Here is a 16,936-nt window from a genome sequence, read left to right as displayed (position 1 = left end):
GCATAGGTAGGGTGAATGAAAAGACAGTTGACAACAACATTTAAATACGTGTAAATGAACTATATAAATATTTCATAATATATCAGCCACAAAGAACTAACAAAGTTGACAAATATGTAATTCTGAAGTGTGATGAAATGAAGATTTGATCAGAATCAAAATGAATACAGGCACTTGGTGAGGCGCAAATAATAAATATTTGTGGAACCTCATTTTCCATGCATTCTAGTTGTGTGTTTTACAATATTATCAGAAGAATTGTATGCCTGTGCACATTTAGGGGGCATTTCAATGGAAAATGTGTTCTCTAAATGACAATGCACTACCACACCATACTTTAGTACATATTTGGAACAATGTACTCCAAAATGTACCACTGGACACATACTACACCCTTACCGTTTTACTGATGAATCATCGTGGCTTATTTGCTACTCTTGTTGTGTGAGGCTTGGAGGTTTTACAAGTTCTGTGACTTCTGTGATGGGAACATTGCTGGCAGCACCACCACTCTTAAAATTGTTCCAGCACCGCTTTGACTGCAAGATTTAGGGGTTGAAAGAACTGATTCTCACATCACCACGCAGGAAACATTTAGAATGTTTAGTGGAATTTGATCCAGTTATCACAGAGTGCCGTTTTTGTACTGTAACACTAATCAGATAATTCAAAAGTTATTTCATTGTAAGTACATAAGTCGGTTGGGCATCTTTATTGGATTAGATATTGAAATGTTACAACGTACCTCACTCCTTCCCACCACTCTTTCCACAAAGCTTTGGCTCTGTCATTCGATTACTTCTACGCAGTGAGGCTTAGGAGCCCTACATTCCCCTCACAGTAAAAGAATGACTGGTGAGGTGGGAGGAGTCAACTGAGCCAAGATCTGAGATGACCTATCGCCTGGAATAATCAGTCAGTGTGCGACTGTGGCGATTTTTGAAGAATTATAGATTTGCCGCATTTGTCACATAATGCATCACATAATGCATAATCTATAGATTTTTACAAAAACAAAGTTGTTTCTAGCTCAAACAGTACAATAATTGCAAAACAATGTGATGATACGTGTTGCCGCACAGTGGTAAGCCATTTGCAAAGCTGGACTGCATACATTTCTTTTGCTTATTGCTATATTTGGATGTTAAACTGGTACTAATGAGGTGCAACCAATGCCCAGAGAGTGGTACCAAGTTTTAAAATGATGAAATAAAGAAGTAACACTATTACAAAATGTGCCACATTATGCTGCATAATTTGGCTTTTCTTGCTGCATAATTTTCTCAACCCTGCCACGTAATTTGACCCTCTCCTGCCACATAATTCCAGTCACCCTGCCTATTGCTCATTCATCTTGCAGCTTTCTTGATAGTTCCTGGGATCAGGATTAGATGACCTTTTTAGGTCTCGCCTAGTGACACAGTGCATGCGTTGCTTGCTTGTGAGATCTATTGTCGTCGATTTAGCTTCCGAAGCGGGGGTGGCAGCTCTACCCATACTTCTGATTGGCGCGGCTCCCAAATCGTGCTTTTCATTGTAAGGGAGGCATGTTTTGTTCCCTCCCTGTCTCCTGCTCGCCGTGCCTGCCCAGACAGGAGATGTGCACGCTTACGATGTGTGCGCATGGCTCGCTTCCACTTTCTTTTGCATTGTATTCTGTCGAGTCCCTGTTTCTTTTGATTACGGCGTTTCAGCAGAACAAGCGCATGGCGCACTTTTTCCTTTATTTGCCATGGTGTGTTTTTCATGGCTGAACCATCGCTTGGACTGTAAGTAGCATCATTACATATTTTACCTTGCGGACGTTTAATTGTTAAATGATAGTATTAACCGGAACATCAAGGACGTCAATAGTACTGTAATTGGCAATTGTCGCGGTGTCCTCCGCTCCGGTGTGCCTTCACTGTTCTCCGCTTCTAGCCATATGTCTCGACTCAATAGTTCTGTAATTGGCAATTGTCGTGGTGTCCTTCGCTCCGGTGTGCGTTCACTGTTCTCGGCTTCTAGCCGTATGTCTCCAATCCAGTTTACTAGCAGAAGTGGACGCCTATAATTGATGCACTTAGGTTCAGGTAAAGCAATGGCCATTCTTCCTGCTCTTTAAATGCTTTAATAGCGCACAAACTTTTTACTTTATTTGCCATGGTGTGGTTTTCATGGGTGAACCATCGCTTAGACCGTAATTAGCGCCATTACATGTTTTACCTTGCGGACGATTAATTGTTTTTAGGGAGTGCTGGAGAGTCAGAATTATAACAACTGTAGGTTGGCAAAAATCCATATTTGGTTTTTACTTGCGTGTTTTTTCAATTGTAAGTAGCATTTGTCTTCTATACACCTTGAACAGTAATGGAAACGTGGAGTAGATCGTGTCAAATTAGTGCTTGGTTGTATCAGGCACGTGTGACTGCACGTGTCATTGCCAAATAATGTTTTTACCTTTTGTTACTCCTGTCCTCTTCGATTTTAATAATTGGGCCAGTCTTAATAAAAGAAAAAAAAAGTATCCTGGCAAATTGCATGACATGCAGTAGTTTAGTGCGATGTTGGTATTACAACATGCTCCACGCAATCCTTGTAATGCTAAGGCGAGCTTGCTTTTTACTCAAATACGCTGCAAAGTCTAGCTGTGCTTTTAAGAGCGTGTTTTTTTATTGGTGCATTTAGCTGCCTACTTAAAGTTTCATAAAGCCCATGGCCCTCCGAAAAATGTATTGTATAATCTATGACATTTCTCAGTTTCAATGATGCTTTCTAATATCCGTGGCACTTCTTCCTTCTCTGCATTAGCCACAATCCACGGAAGACAAAAGTCTTAAAAACGAGAGAGATTAATTTATTGGCTGTGATACAAACTGTCCATCTGCTGTGCTATACTTGTTACGATTCTGTCTGAATCGCAATGCGAACACGTCATATATTTGCCCTGCCAAGAGGACCACTGTGGTTGTATTTGCATTTCTATAGCGCTTCCTACCTTTGATTAGGCCTCGAAGCGCTTTAGGCTTGGAAGCACACTGCTCCGGAACCCAAGGTTAGAGGAGATTAGGTATTCTTAGGTTGCATAGGTATAGATTATTTATACTTGGTTATTTCTAACGTGGGTTTGTGTGGTAGGTCCTGTTAGCTAGCTGGTCCTTTAGGTATGTTAGGTAAGATTTGAACCTACACGGTGACTTGCATTGATCATTCTGTTATGTATTTGTTTAAAACAGACACATGGTTGACATGTTTGAATGGGCAGCCGGTTCTCCCCAGCCTATAATACTAAGGGTGTGCTTTGTAAAGGACCTCTGCTGATTCAGTTCACCACTGATCTTAGAGTGCCTTTCAGGGACGTTGGTCTGTAGGCAGTGAGGCCAGAATTAGTGATGGCGGTGGCTTTTAAAAATAAAAATAAGATCGTATGGATTTGATGGATCCCTTTGGTAATAACCAGGTTATTAACCATTCTCATGAATTAATGGTAAGTGAATATCAGTGGCTCTAACCTTTGCCGGTAATACATTCCAAGTTTGGTAACTTGAATGGAGAAAGAAGTGCCAGCAGTAGTTTTCTTCCTGTAGGCAGGATTATTAAACACGGTGCTCAACTTGTGGGTGAATTCATGTATTTGGTTTTAAACAGAAAAGGCACAAGTACTCCTGCGTTTGTACCGCTCCTGAATCCTTCCTATGGGTTTACAATGCCAATAGCTTAAACACGCGTAAATGCGAGACCTATTGCATTGCAAATGCTTGTTCCATTATGCTAGAAAATAAACCGCATTTCAAAGCCTTACATAGCTGTTAGCACTGGTGTGTAATGCAGAACATTGAAGACACCACTTCTGGTCAGTGTATTATTTAGGCAATGTCATGTTCATTTTGAATGCACACACGTGTAGACGTACAAAGACACACACATCTCACACAAGCATGTACATACGCCCACAAACATACATTCAAGAGAACTTTTTGTTGTTGTAATGTGACCACCTACGCGGGGTAAGTATGCCAGTGGTGGCTCCAGAAATTCACTATGCCACAGTAGGAATGCAGCCCAGAGTAATTACTAGCAGGTGCCATTAGTTCAAGCATTCCACCGACAGGACCTTACAGATTGCCTAAATCCATGCTCTTCTTACTTGAATTTGCATAGATTAGCATAGTCGCCATCCCCATAGGTAGCCCCAGGACTCTGGATGGCTTACACAATCCTTATAGGTGGACCTTAGTCCCTCATAGGCTGGCAGAGCCATTATGTTTGGACCCCTGATAGGCTTACACAGTGGTCTTTGGTCTCTGAAAGGCTTATAGAGGACTTATAAGAGTTCCCTGGTCTCTGATAGGCCAGAGGGTCCTTGTAAACTTTCACCAAAGGACAGACGTGCTCCAACTCCACAGCTGTGAAGTAGTATTTGGGCTGCTTTTACCACAGCGATTAGCTGCCTAATCTCTCCATGTCACACATGAAACCTAAGAAGCCAATCCACTTAAGTCGTGGCAGGCTGCCGACCCGCGCCCCCCCCCCCCCCCCCCCCTCCCTACACCCAGGGGACGAGGCCGCGGGCTCCCTTCTCGCTCCTGTTAAATGCTTCTTCGGCAGCGCCTCATACACCAGGAATACAGGACATCCGAATCCTCCCAGAAGAGAGGGGACGAGGCTGCTTAGGCCCTAAGGTGCGTTCAAATCCGAGGAACCCTCCCCTGAGGGTGGCGGGGAGCAGAGTGGGCAGTTAACCAGAGACACAACTCGGAACCGAGTGGATTTACCTCCCAGCTAGCGGACGGTACAACCGACTTTTTTGGTGGGAGCGAGGGGGCGTTTTATGCCGTCTTCTAAATCAGACCCAGGGTTACTTGACGGCCAATAGTAGTTGTGTTACAGTGATCACCAGCGGAGTCGTGGATGGCCGTGGGGCTTTGAATCCAATATACCACATACCAAGAGAACCGTCGCTGTATTCTGTTTTTGTTGAAGTTGGATAGGCCGGTGTACACCGCCGTGCATCCCCGTCCAGCACACCTCGAAGCACTTTGCAGGCAGGTTAGACGTTAAACTGCACTCTGCCTTCTCTGAGTGCACGCCGTCCTACATACAGGTCTCACAGTACAGAGATTATGTTCTCCTCAGACCTCATGACACCTTACAAATTTGATACACGTTAATTAACTCTTTCTCGCCTCACACAGCGCAACACAGCACTTTGATAGCGCCTTCTACCCCAAGACCTCCCAGCACTTCACTGGCCGGTGGGGCATTAAGCAGGGGCGTAACACAGTCCCCCGCATCCCCCGCGGTGTGGGGGGGGGGGGGGCTCCCCAGCTGCAGGGGGCCCCCTCAGATCAGAACTACGGTCTTCGGCCTCCGGATAAAATGCGGAGTGGGGGCCCCTCTGTGTACATTGCAGGGGGGGGGGTCCCTTAAACTTTCGTTACGCCACTGGTAAGTACTGGCTGCTTTATAGACGGGATCTACTATACACAACGCCTTATTATGCCTAACATCAAAACACTTCGCAGACGCATTAAACACATATAAGATCTTCAATCAGACGTTATAGCGCTTTACATCCGAAATATAAACGATACAGTACCTTCTACTGGACCTCACAGCGATTTACAGAAAGGTTACACCTTGTACACGCACCATCAGTCAACAAACCTCAGAGCCCTTTGGGACAGGGTATACATTATACAGCAGCTTCTATTGCCACCAATCACAGCACTCTCCAGACAGGTTGCACTGTAGGCAGTTCCCCAACACAGAGCACCTGACTTCTATCCTTAAAACTCACTTTCAGTCCTCAGACTTCACACGTTATATAGTACTTTCTACCGAAAGACCATATGTTCATTTTTAGCCAGATTACACACACCGCACTATCAGACCCTAGAGTGCTTTAAGGATAGGCTGAGGGTTATTCAGGACTTTGTATCCTCGTGCCACACACAACTTTACAGACATTAGACAGCACTTTTTAGGTCTGACTTGATAGCACAGCTATCGCCAGGTCTCATGTGATCAACGGATATAGAGGTTTGATAAGCACCACTGAGAGGGGATTTGTCTTTGCCTAAATGTTGAATCTCTTGAGCACAGCTTTGTATTGAGCAGAAGTTGTGTACTTACTCTTGGATTGTACTTTTTGTCTTGTGGGAACGCTTGTGCTCATTACAGTAGGACTGAATTGTTTATGGTGACAAGCTAATGACCTAGACTACAGGCCCAATCTGTTTATTATGTAACGTCTCAACAGAGGCATTAGTCTTGACATAAGTATAAAGAGGCTTTAGTCTTGATTTAGGCTTAAATTAAAGTCAATAGGTCTTAAAGGGTGGGTTATCGTGACACCGTGTAAAAGTTGGTAGGCTGATATTTTGCTACAAGGACTCTCATAGATTACTATAGAAGGTAAGGGTTTTCCTTTTGGTTACCCCTTAACTATTCTTTCCGGTATAAGAATTGTGCTTTGAAAATCCTTGTTATGCTGTTTTTTGAAGAGTTGTATTTTGTCTTTTCAACTGGATTGTGTACATACATATTTGTGTTTTTATGATTGTATACCAATAGTTACTTTGTGGAAAATTGGGGAATACAGAACGTGTGAGTTATTGTAAAAAGGCATTGCTAAAGGCTATAGGCTAGATTCAATGAAAGGAAAAAGTTTTGTCAGAGGCCGTGGGCCTTATCTTTTTGTTATGAACATTTATGACAAATGCAGTACAACTGATTTATTTATTGTGAGAATAGTATGTTGAAGTCAATATGCTTTTAAGCGGTGGTTTGTTTTTCTATTGCATTAATCCCTGTAGACAAATATTTTACTATATAATCTCGTAGTTTACTGTAATAGGCAAAGGCAAGGTTTTTGGTTTTGGTTACTTGCCATTACAAGCTAACAGCCCTGAAGAACTGCACTGTAATGTAAGTGGCCCTATATATTTAAATATTAACTACTGGCGGACGCCAGTAAGTAGTTATAGTTAGGACCTAGTTTCGAGAGGAAAAGCATTTTTTATTTTACTAATAACTTTTGCACAGTTTGCCGAATCTTCACAATATTTTCAAAACTAATTTGCGGGTCACTTCAGCTTCTGTCTGTTAAGTTATGGAATGATTCGTCAAGCAGGGGCAGAGAAAATGAGCGGTCCCAAAACGTATTTTCCTCATGCAATTTCCCATAGATATTTTAGACACGACAACAGCCCGAATCACTGAATGGAATTTAAACCAATTCTGGCAGAAATCTAGATCTTGGTCCAGTAAGAGTGCTTCTTGTAGTCTGGTGTAAATCTGTTCAGTAGTTGTAGAGTTATTAAAGTTAAAAGATTTATGTATATATAGAGACACAGATCCACCCACTCACTCAACCACATACATACCAACACAACCACTCACACACCCACTCACACACCCTTACAGCCACCCACACACCAGCTCACAGAACCACAAAACCACTCACACACCCTATCACACATCCACTTACACACCTACACAACCACTCACACACCCACTCACACACCCATTCAGCCACTCACACACCTACTCATAGGAAATCACTCTAAAACATAGAAGTTCACTGAAAAAACAGGTTACAGGGACATTATAGTTAGGTTCATATTTTACACACACAACACCATAGAAATCAAGCAGTTATAGTTATCTCAAGTAACCATAACTCATGCCCTAAGATAACTGTAACTCGCACTCCCACCAAGCACTGATAATTGCTCCACATATTACATCCCTCATGATACCTTCTATAATGTCATTGATGTCACTGCAACATTTGCAGTTAAATTATTGATGAGAAAACTATGCATGGCGAAAGCGCCACCTAGGAGTAGGTTGTATTTTATGTGGCCTGAAGAATGTATCACATAAAATAAGAGATGTTTTTCTGCGATTTTCTTTTATGATATAACATTTCTTGGGGTGTAAAATGCTAAAAGATAGACTCAGAGACGTTTGTTTTATTTTTTTTCCTAAAGAAAATACATTACATCTCCGACTACTTATTTTCACATTTTGCACCCCAAATATGCTATATCAAAACACTATGTGAAATGAAAGAGTCACAAACAACAATAATAAACATTGTATTGTATGTATTGTTGAAATATGCATTTGATTAAAATGATTATTAATTTTTGGAGAAAGATCTGCTTTTACTAGAGGGTCTTGAGTGGGAGGATGGGTGGCTCTATGGCAAATCTTCCCCCTTCCATGTAGCTGGGCTGCCTGTGTGGGGGTGGCCACAGGCCCTGCAGCCAACCCCACGCTGCACCTGGCCAAAGCCCATGCGCGGCAGGAGGTTGGCTTTACTTATAGTAATAAAATATTAACTCTCATATTACATCACTCGGACTATCCTCCAGGACATCATTGATAATTCCACTGCAACATTTGCAATTAAATTATGAAGAGGAAACTGTGCATGGCGGGGCAGAGTTTCTATGGTTTTTAGAGTTTAAAATGTTAAGTTGTTACTGAACATTTCACCTACTATAATGTTACTTTAACCTTTGTTGTTTTCAGCGTGGAAAAACATCATATGTGCGTATATATAATATATATATTTATATCCTACTGGCTGGCTGTCACCAGTAGATAATTATTGTCAGGACCTAGGCTCCATAGGAAAAGCATTTGTTGACTTGCTTATATCTTTCAGCCTTTTGATGAATCTTTACAAAAGTTTACAAAGTATCACAGTGGGTCTTGCTGTGTATGGAAAGTTTCAGGCTAATCCGTCAAGCAGGGGCAAGAAATATGGGGGGTCGAAAAAGTGCCTTTCCCATGTTAATTCCCCTAGGAATGTTGAACACGACTACAGCCTGAACTGCTTGACGGATTTACATCAAACATCTACTCCTTTGGGCATTTGATAGGTTAGCGGTGCTCAAATGGCAGTCACATACAAATATTTGTCACAAAGGTTCTCACCCACGTTGCTCTCAAGAAGGGTAGATACACCCCACTGCCCGAATTAAATCCTAGGATTGATCATCATTGTTTGACGGTATGAGGCACACGCAATTACATCATATATCAGTAAAAAACTTTAGTTTGTAAAACAAAAAAAGAACATTTTTTGTTGTTGTAAATTTATTGTTCGGTACTTCAAACTCTTATTTAAGGTATCTTGTGAGCTTTAGCCAACATTTTTTTTGTCGTATTTGGAAGAGTAGCCTCACGATTTCCTCAAGCCTATTAGATTTCTGTAGTCCTTTGTATGGGGCTCGATTCCAATTATATTTTCAGCCCAGACAATATGTATATGGCGTGTCCGAGTGAGTGAGCTGCAGACACTGGCGCGGACACATGCAACTTTGATCCCTCAGGGAGTACTCTCCCATATATATATAGAAAATATATGAGTGAACATATGGAGGCAGTACTATTGTTGATAGATTATGGATCTGTATCACTGTAGGAGAGTAGGATCTGCCTCTTATGGTTACTCCCACTTTTTGCTGATGTATCACTGTTTTTGACTTAGACTGATTGGGATCCTGCTGTACAGGACCCAGTCTATCTGCTTTCTCCTATAAATTGATTGCATGTACTTTAAGTACATTGCAAATTGGATCCTGGGGTACCCTTATCAGTCCCTAGTATATGGTACACCATGTACCCAGGGCATAGGTACAACAGAGGCCTCCCAGGGGCCGAAGCATGTATTGTGCCACCCCTGGGAGGCCATTCAAAATGACACCACAGGTCTGCTACTGCAGCCTGTGTAAGGTGGTGCAGGCACCCCTTACTTAGATATACGTTCCCCATATCTATTCTAAATCACTACACATATAAACCTATTAGTCACCCCTATGGCAGGCCTTAACAATCCTGAAGGCAGGGTGCTGGGTTTTAGGTAAGAGGGGGCCCCTGCATGAGTAGAGCCCCTCTGCAACCTTTGGAACCTATCTTCCAGGGTTGTCTGTGATGCAGCCAACCATATATATTTAAGTGCATTATAACCTCACGGTAAATACTAACTTTAAAACGGCTGCTTAGAAACATGTTGTGTTTAGTGTCAAACACCTTGAAATCATACCTCCCCACCAGTAACTGGCAGGGGAGGTATGATTCCACCCTTCTAGAGGAACTTATGTGAAACACCGGTACACCCAGTACCAGCTTTCTCAACCTGGGCATCACAAAATGGATGCTGCCAGCCACAGACACGAGTATCCCCTTCTGCTGCTGAGCCAAGCTCGAGCAGAGGAAGGCCTGACAATAGGTTTCCTGTCACAGGGAGGTGTGACCACCTCCCAGACAGGCTTTAGTGAATTGGGGCTGGGTGGGTGCACTCTGAGAGTGCCAGAAAGTCTGCACTGGGGGCACATTTGGTGTCCCCATGCATAGTCCAGCTCAAACCAGTGGCAGGAGCCATTTGCTCCTGCTCTGGCGCAAAACTGGACAAAGGACATGGGGGTAGCCACCCCTCTGTCCTGTCCCTCCCCTAGGAGGGTCCCCAGAGTTAGTCCAACCCCTTCCCTGGTCACACACTGACCGCGAAGGAGGAGAAACCAGTACCGCTTTCCGTACACGGATTATTTTTTACAAGCACTTGTCACAACACAGGACAGAATTTTAGGAGGTTTTCGACCCTCCGTGCATTTGGATATATTTTTATGACATCATAATTGGGCGGTTTTTCCGGAACCCGCTTTCAACTTGCTACATTTCTGATCTGATTTTCCGCGACTCAACATAGACTTTACTTTTCGCTCTTTACGTTGCCCTGAAGAAGCCCATGTTTGGGCGAAACGCGTTGGCTGTACTGAATCTCACCAACAACTTGAATTAAAACATTACTCTAGAAGCACAAGCAACGTCGTGGACTCACTCTTTGTGATATATTCTGTATTGCTTTATTTTACTTCATTTTTACGCTCCACTGTATATTGCCTCTCATACCTTGTGTCAATCTCTCTTATTCATGGTCCTATAGCAGCTGGCCATTTGAGGTGGGCAATATCTTAATACACTTGTGTGACATGTCTAGGCAGTGCAGCTGTCTACAACCTGGCTGCTAGTTCCTTCGTATCTTACCGATTCTTCATGCTCTAGGCACTGTATCTAGTGAAGTTGTTGTTGTTATACAATTTGTTTAGTATATGGTTCGGTCTCCCCCTGGAGCCCGCTGTGTATTGTACTATTTACTGTTGTTCTATTGATTAGGTATTGTGTGCTTTGTGCTCTAATCTCGATATAGGTTGGTAGAGAGTGTTTAGTAATAAATACATATATTTTATATAACACTTGTGTGGTTCTCCTTTCATTTGATTACTCAGGAGTTTCTGATCTGGTAAAACAAGCTGCTTTACATTCCTTCGAAACTAAGCCTGAAGGCTGCTCTCCATAGCTACCACTAGGATAGCTTTCATAAAGGTTATCTTTAACCTAATCACCATAAGGGTCTTTTGGACTGGTGCAAGGTGCCCACTTTAATTAGTGGACAGCATATACCTGGCCAACTTCTCACAATCACATACCGTATAGATTACACAACAGGTTTATCTTTCCAGGGAGGATTCTCCTATGTTTGCATTCAAATAGACATGGGTTACTGAAGTCCCAATTAAGAACAGCAGTAGCCGCTATTTTGGACACAGTGATGTCATATACATATGATCTGAAATTGAAATGTTTATATCTTTTATATCTAGGGACACATATCCTCTGAGGATCCTACAGTCCTCATGCTGTTATCTGATTAGCTGCCAACACTTCAACCAGGAAGTGTTTGCAGCCATTTTGGGACTTTTCCTCTTCCAAGTCCTAAAACAAACCTTAATAAAAAGAATGGATACAGGGTAGGAATGCCCTAACCCCCTAGCTTTGGCACCCCTCTGGGACCCCACCAGGGAAAATAAACATTTGTTTAAAATCTTTGTCGTGAATCTGCAGAAAAAACTTAAAAATATAGCGAGGGCTCCTGCTCTTCTTTGAAAATATGCCCCTGGGTGAGCTTTGTCACGGGCGTCTATTTTTGTTTTAAATAAGGGGATGGGGGTGCAGGAGGCCCCCCTCTCCATGGCCAGTCTTGAACCTTGGTACCGCAATATCCCCAGGGACTGGCCGAGTCCTAGAAAAAATGGAGGCCCCCCTCCTGAGGCTCTAAGAGCCAGGGGACCACCACCTCTCGGAGCTTTATGAAAAAAAGAAGTGGGGCCTTGGACCCCCCTCAATTACCAGAAAAGACTTCAGGGACCAACACCTCTCCCGGGCCATGTATATAAGAATGGGAGGGGGCTGTGCTGCCCCCTCCCGGGGACATAAACATCCTCCAGGAAGCATTTATGGCCCTTGGTACACTATAATCCGAAAAACACACTTTCAAACCGAGTGAAAAAATCAGATACACTCATCTTTCTTCTGATGACAGGCCGATAGCTTGTCCCAATCAATCTTTTGGGTGGGATAAGGGAGTGCATATAAGTGATAATACCGCCAGGCAGAGCAAGTATCTCTGCCTTAGGCTTCTCACCAGGCTTCCTGTCCTGATCCCATATTTTAATTTAGTCCCAGGTACCACCCAATTCTGCAACATGATTCTGTGTATGTACCTGTCTCCAAATATCAACAGGAATCAACAAACCAAAGAACATTTGGATATCTGCGAGCGTCATTACTGTTGAAGAAGCGGCCTCAGTCAATTTCTTATAAAATGCAGTAGGATTTTTCCTAGGGTCAGGTAACTGAGTTTTGAGGGACAAGACCTCACTACTTTTCCATAGAGTATAAACCAACTGTTCCTGGAAATGGCCCGATACCCCTGGTCTACTAACAACATCATGCCGATCCCGTAGCTCTGGTATTTCAGGATGAGATATAGAATGCACCTCCCTCATCAGGTACTGGGATACCGGGGTGGGACTCTTTTCCAGTAGCCTTCCCCAAAAAGCAACCAATGTTGCAACATTACCAAAGACATGTGCAGGCTCCATATCAGTAACATGCACATAATCCCTAATATCGTATATGATCTGCGGTGCTTCACCCTTGAAATGCTGCTCCCAAAAACCAATCAGAGAAGTTGACATGTGCTTAAGGGCATGTTGCTGTACAAAAGGTCAAAATCTTTCATCACACTCCACACATCTCACACAGTGTAAATGGGATTACCAGCCCACTGTGCTGCTTGATTAGCCACCACCTTCTTCTCTGCATCTCCAACATCAGATTGGACCAGTGTCCGCCCCATGCGCTCCTTAAATTTCATCCAATTTCTATCCTCAGGGACGCGCACCAGTATCTCACTACTCAGTAGTGTTGGAGAATGAAGGAACACAGTGGGTGTGGCAACAGAGGGAGCAGGCACTAAAGTCATTGTCGGCTTCGTCGTGGGTGTAAGAGCTGGAGAGAGAGACACTGAACCAGTAGGCGTTGCAGGAGTACTAACAGTCACAGTTGCCACAGACGGCGAAGACAAAAAAAAGGACTGGAGGTTCCGTGGCCAAGGCAGTTTGATCAACAGTAACAGAAGCAGAAACAGCAGAGACAGAAGAACGGGGTAGCTGGGCCTGTTGGGGAAGAGCGAGATATAACCTCTGTGGGGCGTACGGAGGTGGAGGTCGGGCATCTAGCAATTCTCCTACAAAAGCGTTATTTTCTTCTCAGGCTACATAAGATTTATCAATATTCAGTCGAAACTTCCTCTCTTCATGTTCAATTCCTATCTCCTGCTTCTCTCTATCATGCGCTACGGCTTTCTAAGTCAATGTTTGAATTCTCCCCTTCCGGGCCTCTTTCTCTGCTTTTATTCGCCTCTGTTTAGCCACTTTTTGCCTTGTTCTGAGGGAATCAAACAGACTGTCTACTTCTTCTCACAAACAACTTCTCCTGAAAAAAAACAATTTTTTGTTCATCAAAAGTGCCCTTCAACGGCCACTGCAACTCGGCATTGTCCCTCGTATATTTGTGCCATAACGTACTAAACATAATAGAGCCAATGTCGGGTTTACATACATGTCAAAATTTGGAGTGCCTTCCGAAGACGCTGGCTGACTTTCTTCGAGTCGAGCATCAGCAGAGCAACAACGACAACAAGTAACCAAGAATCGGCTGAACACCAGCTTTTTCAAAAGTAAGCCAAATTTGTTATGTTGCCGGGCAAAGTGTTCACAAACACTTTGTATTCAAATCGGTCCTCAGACAGTACCAGTTGCAAATCAAAATTGGTCCTCAGACCGTACCTAAGACAACCCAAATGGTACCTTATTCATAAAGAACAAAAACAAACTCACCTGGTGCACACAAGCCAAACAAATGTATTCTCCACTGCTGTCTCTTTGGACCAAACGGTCAGCTCCAAGGGTTTTGCCATTCAGGACCCCAGTCGGGATGACCGCTGGGCGAGGCACCGCCCGGCCAGACAGATGGGGCAGCTGCGAGTTCAGCACTCTCTCGTGCAGGGATCCCTGGTCTGCCCGTCCGACCCGACGATGGCCCCGACCTCCTCACTTGTCCGCGGGCGAGGATGGGTCACCCGATGGAGTCCCTGTTCGAGCGCCAGTTGAAGGAAGAGAACCGATTAGGGCCACCAGGGTCATTGGAAACTGCTGCAGATCGGCGCATATAAATTCTCCCTGCTTCCACGGACAGAGTAAACCTACAGTCACACGCACATACACACATCATTCGCTAGGGCCCATCACACTAAAATTCACACTATTACTCTATCCACACTGAATATAGGAGAGAAAACCTAAACCAATCTGCGTCTAAGCGAGGTCAATGCGACCATAAATGATATTGTCCTGAGTCATGATTTTAAACATAGGAAATACATTTGGAACTCAATAATTGACAAGAAATGAACACCCAACACTGTAATTCAAACAAATGCTTATTTATCTAAATTAATTCAAAAATGAAAGTCAATCACTAGCAAAATCATATTCTCATAGTTACCTATTCTAGCTAAAAGGGTCAGGACAGGTCTCTCAGTAAAGTCTCTCGAGCTGCCGTCCTCAGCATAGGTTCAGGAAGAAGTCCAAGCGCAAATGAACACAATGGGACCAATGAACACGAAGACCGCAATGAACCGCAATGAACACGAACCCTCTCTAGTCTAACATATTTATAGGGAAAATAACCAATAAAAAGTAACAAACAAGTGTTGAATATCCGTTGAGCCGCTGAGCAGAGCGAGCAGGAAAGGATGCCACTCGGTTACATTTAGGAAACCTCCGCTCAGGAAAAATCACAAAAAAATAAAAATACGGAAGAAGGAAACTCGAGTTTGCAAATGTATCTTTCGTAAATGTTCTTCCTTGATATCTAAGCAGAGCCACCGCAGACTGGTCATTGTACATTGTGGCTTTATCCTTGTCCAAGGACAGTTGGATTCATTCCCAAAGCTGCTGTCCTCACGGAAAACTTTCTACCCAGGCAAAGGCTGCGGTCAGGTGACTCTCGACCATGTTCAGCAAGGCCTCTCATCAAAATTCAATCACTCGAGTGCAGGCTGTAAAAGGCAGCCATCTTGTTTTAGGCCAAAACGGACCATCTTAATTAAAAGAAACACAAAACAACGTTACCACAGCATAATGATTAAACAGTGTTAATTCCCACTAATACCCATATGTGTATGTAATTATCTAGCCTTCTGCAACGCAATAAAGCATTAGTACACGTTATTTAAAAAGCATAAACATGAAACAAATAGCTCTTTTACAACACTCATTTAGTAAAACTGCACATTATTATTAAGCAACATATATGCATCCCACGTGTAGTTATTTCCTCTCATTAGTAATGTTGGTTAATTCAGACTTTAACAAAACAAACTATTAATTAGTATTTTCAAATTAATATTTTTAATCATAACATATAAACAAAACTGGAGCTTAAGACACGATACATTTTCAACAGAAAACTCTGCTCCAGCAATCCCCCCTTTGGTGATATCTTATCACCACAAAAAACAACCCCAAAAAAAAGATTTTAGTCCCAATTTTAGGAGAAATTGAAAATGTCTTTTATGACACAACATTAAACACCAGACTCCCTCACATCATCTCTCTTTGACTCCAAATAAACACTCTCCCTCAATTCTTCTAATTCTATTTCTTGTGGATCTCTCTTTGACCTCTTTTGTTTCTTAACAGTATTTCCTTTAATTATTCTCTTTTTCCCTCCCCTGTTTTTACAACACAAACACCCCAATTTTAGTATCAGTAAAGCAACAATCACACATGTCAAAGGAAATAATATTTTACCAATAAAGGTACTACCTATCTTAGCAATAAAACTCTTAATAGCAACTATCTTATTAGCTATTTTAGACCAGACACTTTCAGCTTCCAGGGGTACTAATTCTTCATGCAAATCAGTAATACTTTTGATATAGACCTTTAGGTCTTTGCTTTCGTCAGGAATGTAAGTGCAACAATGTTGAACTTTCAGCATTCCGCAGACTCCAACCTCCTTGGCCAATAGAATATCAAGGGCAAGTCGATTTTGCATAGACATGGCACGTACGGCAATCATCTCCGTATTCACCAAAAGAAACCCTCCAGCGGTACTTGTCGATAAGCGATCCACCACTGTTGACAGTTTTCGAATTTTATATGCATTTAAAGAAATTCCCACTGCTGGAATTATAGCACCAAAAATATCACCCAATAACTCCGACCAAGTTTCTCTCTTAAAACGTGTTAGTAAATTAATGTGTTCTACATCTTCTATCCTATCTATATGAAAAATCTTTGGAAAGACCAGGCCCACATAACACGTGCCATACCAATGGTCAGGCAACTTGTAATAAGCCTTGTTCCCACAAACATAATACACTCCTGGGAAAACTGGATCTTCTCCACCTTTAAAACCCCATCCTGTTGCAATGGAGTATGTATCATGACACTCACTAGTCCCAACAAAATAAGTATCATATTGAGACTTCTTTCTGGTAATGCATAATTTACCCTTCTGTGGTGCA

General features: G+C 42.7%; 1 protein-coding gene across 1 annotated transcript in view; it reads left to right on the top strand.

Annotated features, from left to right (window-relative positions):
* Nucleotides 1–4,586: 4,586 nt before the first annotated feature.
* Nucleotides 4,587–16,936, top strand: part of LOC146811895 (sulfotransferase 1 family member D1-like) — a 266,881-nt gene continuing 254,531 nt past the window's right edge. Inside the window, exon 1 of the mRNA XM_085618859.1 lies at nucleotides 4,587–4,661. The gene's annotated coding sequence lies outside the window, so the exon portion shown is untranslated. The remainder of the gene's footprint in view (nucleotides 4,662–16,936) is intronic.

Source organism: Triturus cristatus, chromosome 7 (genome assembly GCF_964204655.1).
Source record: "Triturus cristatus chromosome 7, aTriCri1.1, whole genome shotgun sequence".
In the NCBI taxonomy this organism is placed as follows: domain Eukaryota; kingdom Metazoa; phylum Chordata; class Amphibia; order Caudata; family Salamandridae; genus Triturus; species Triturus cristatus.
The sequence above is the reverse complement of the archived record's forward strand: the minus strand, read 5'-3'. Positions and strand labels throughout refer to the sequence as shown.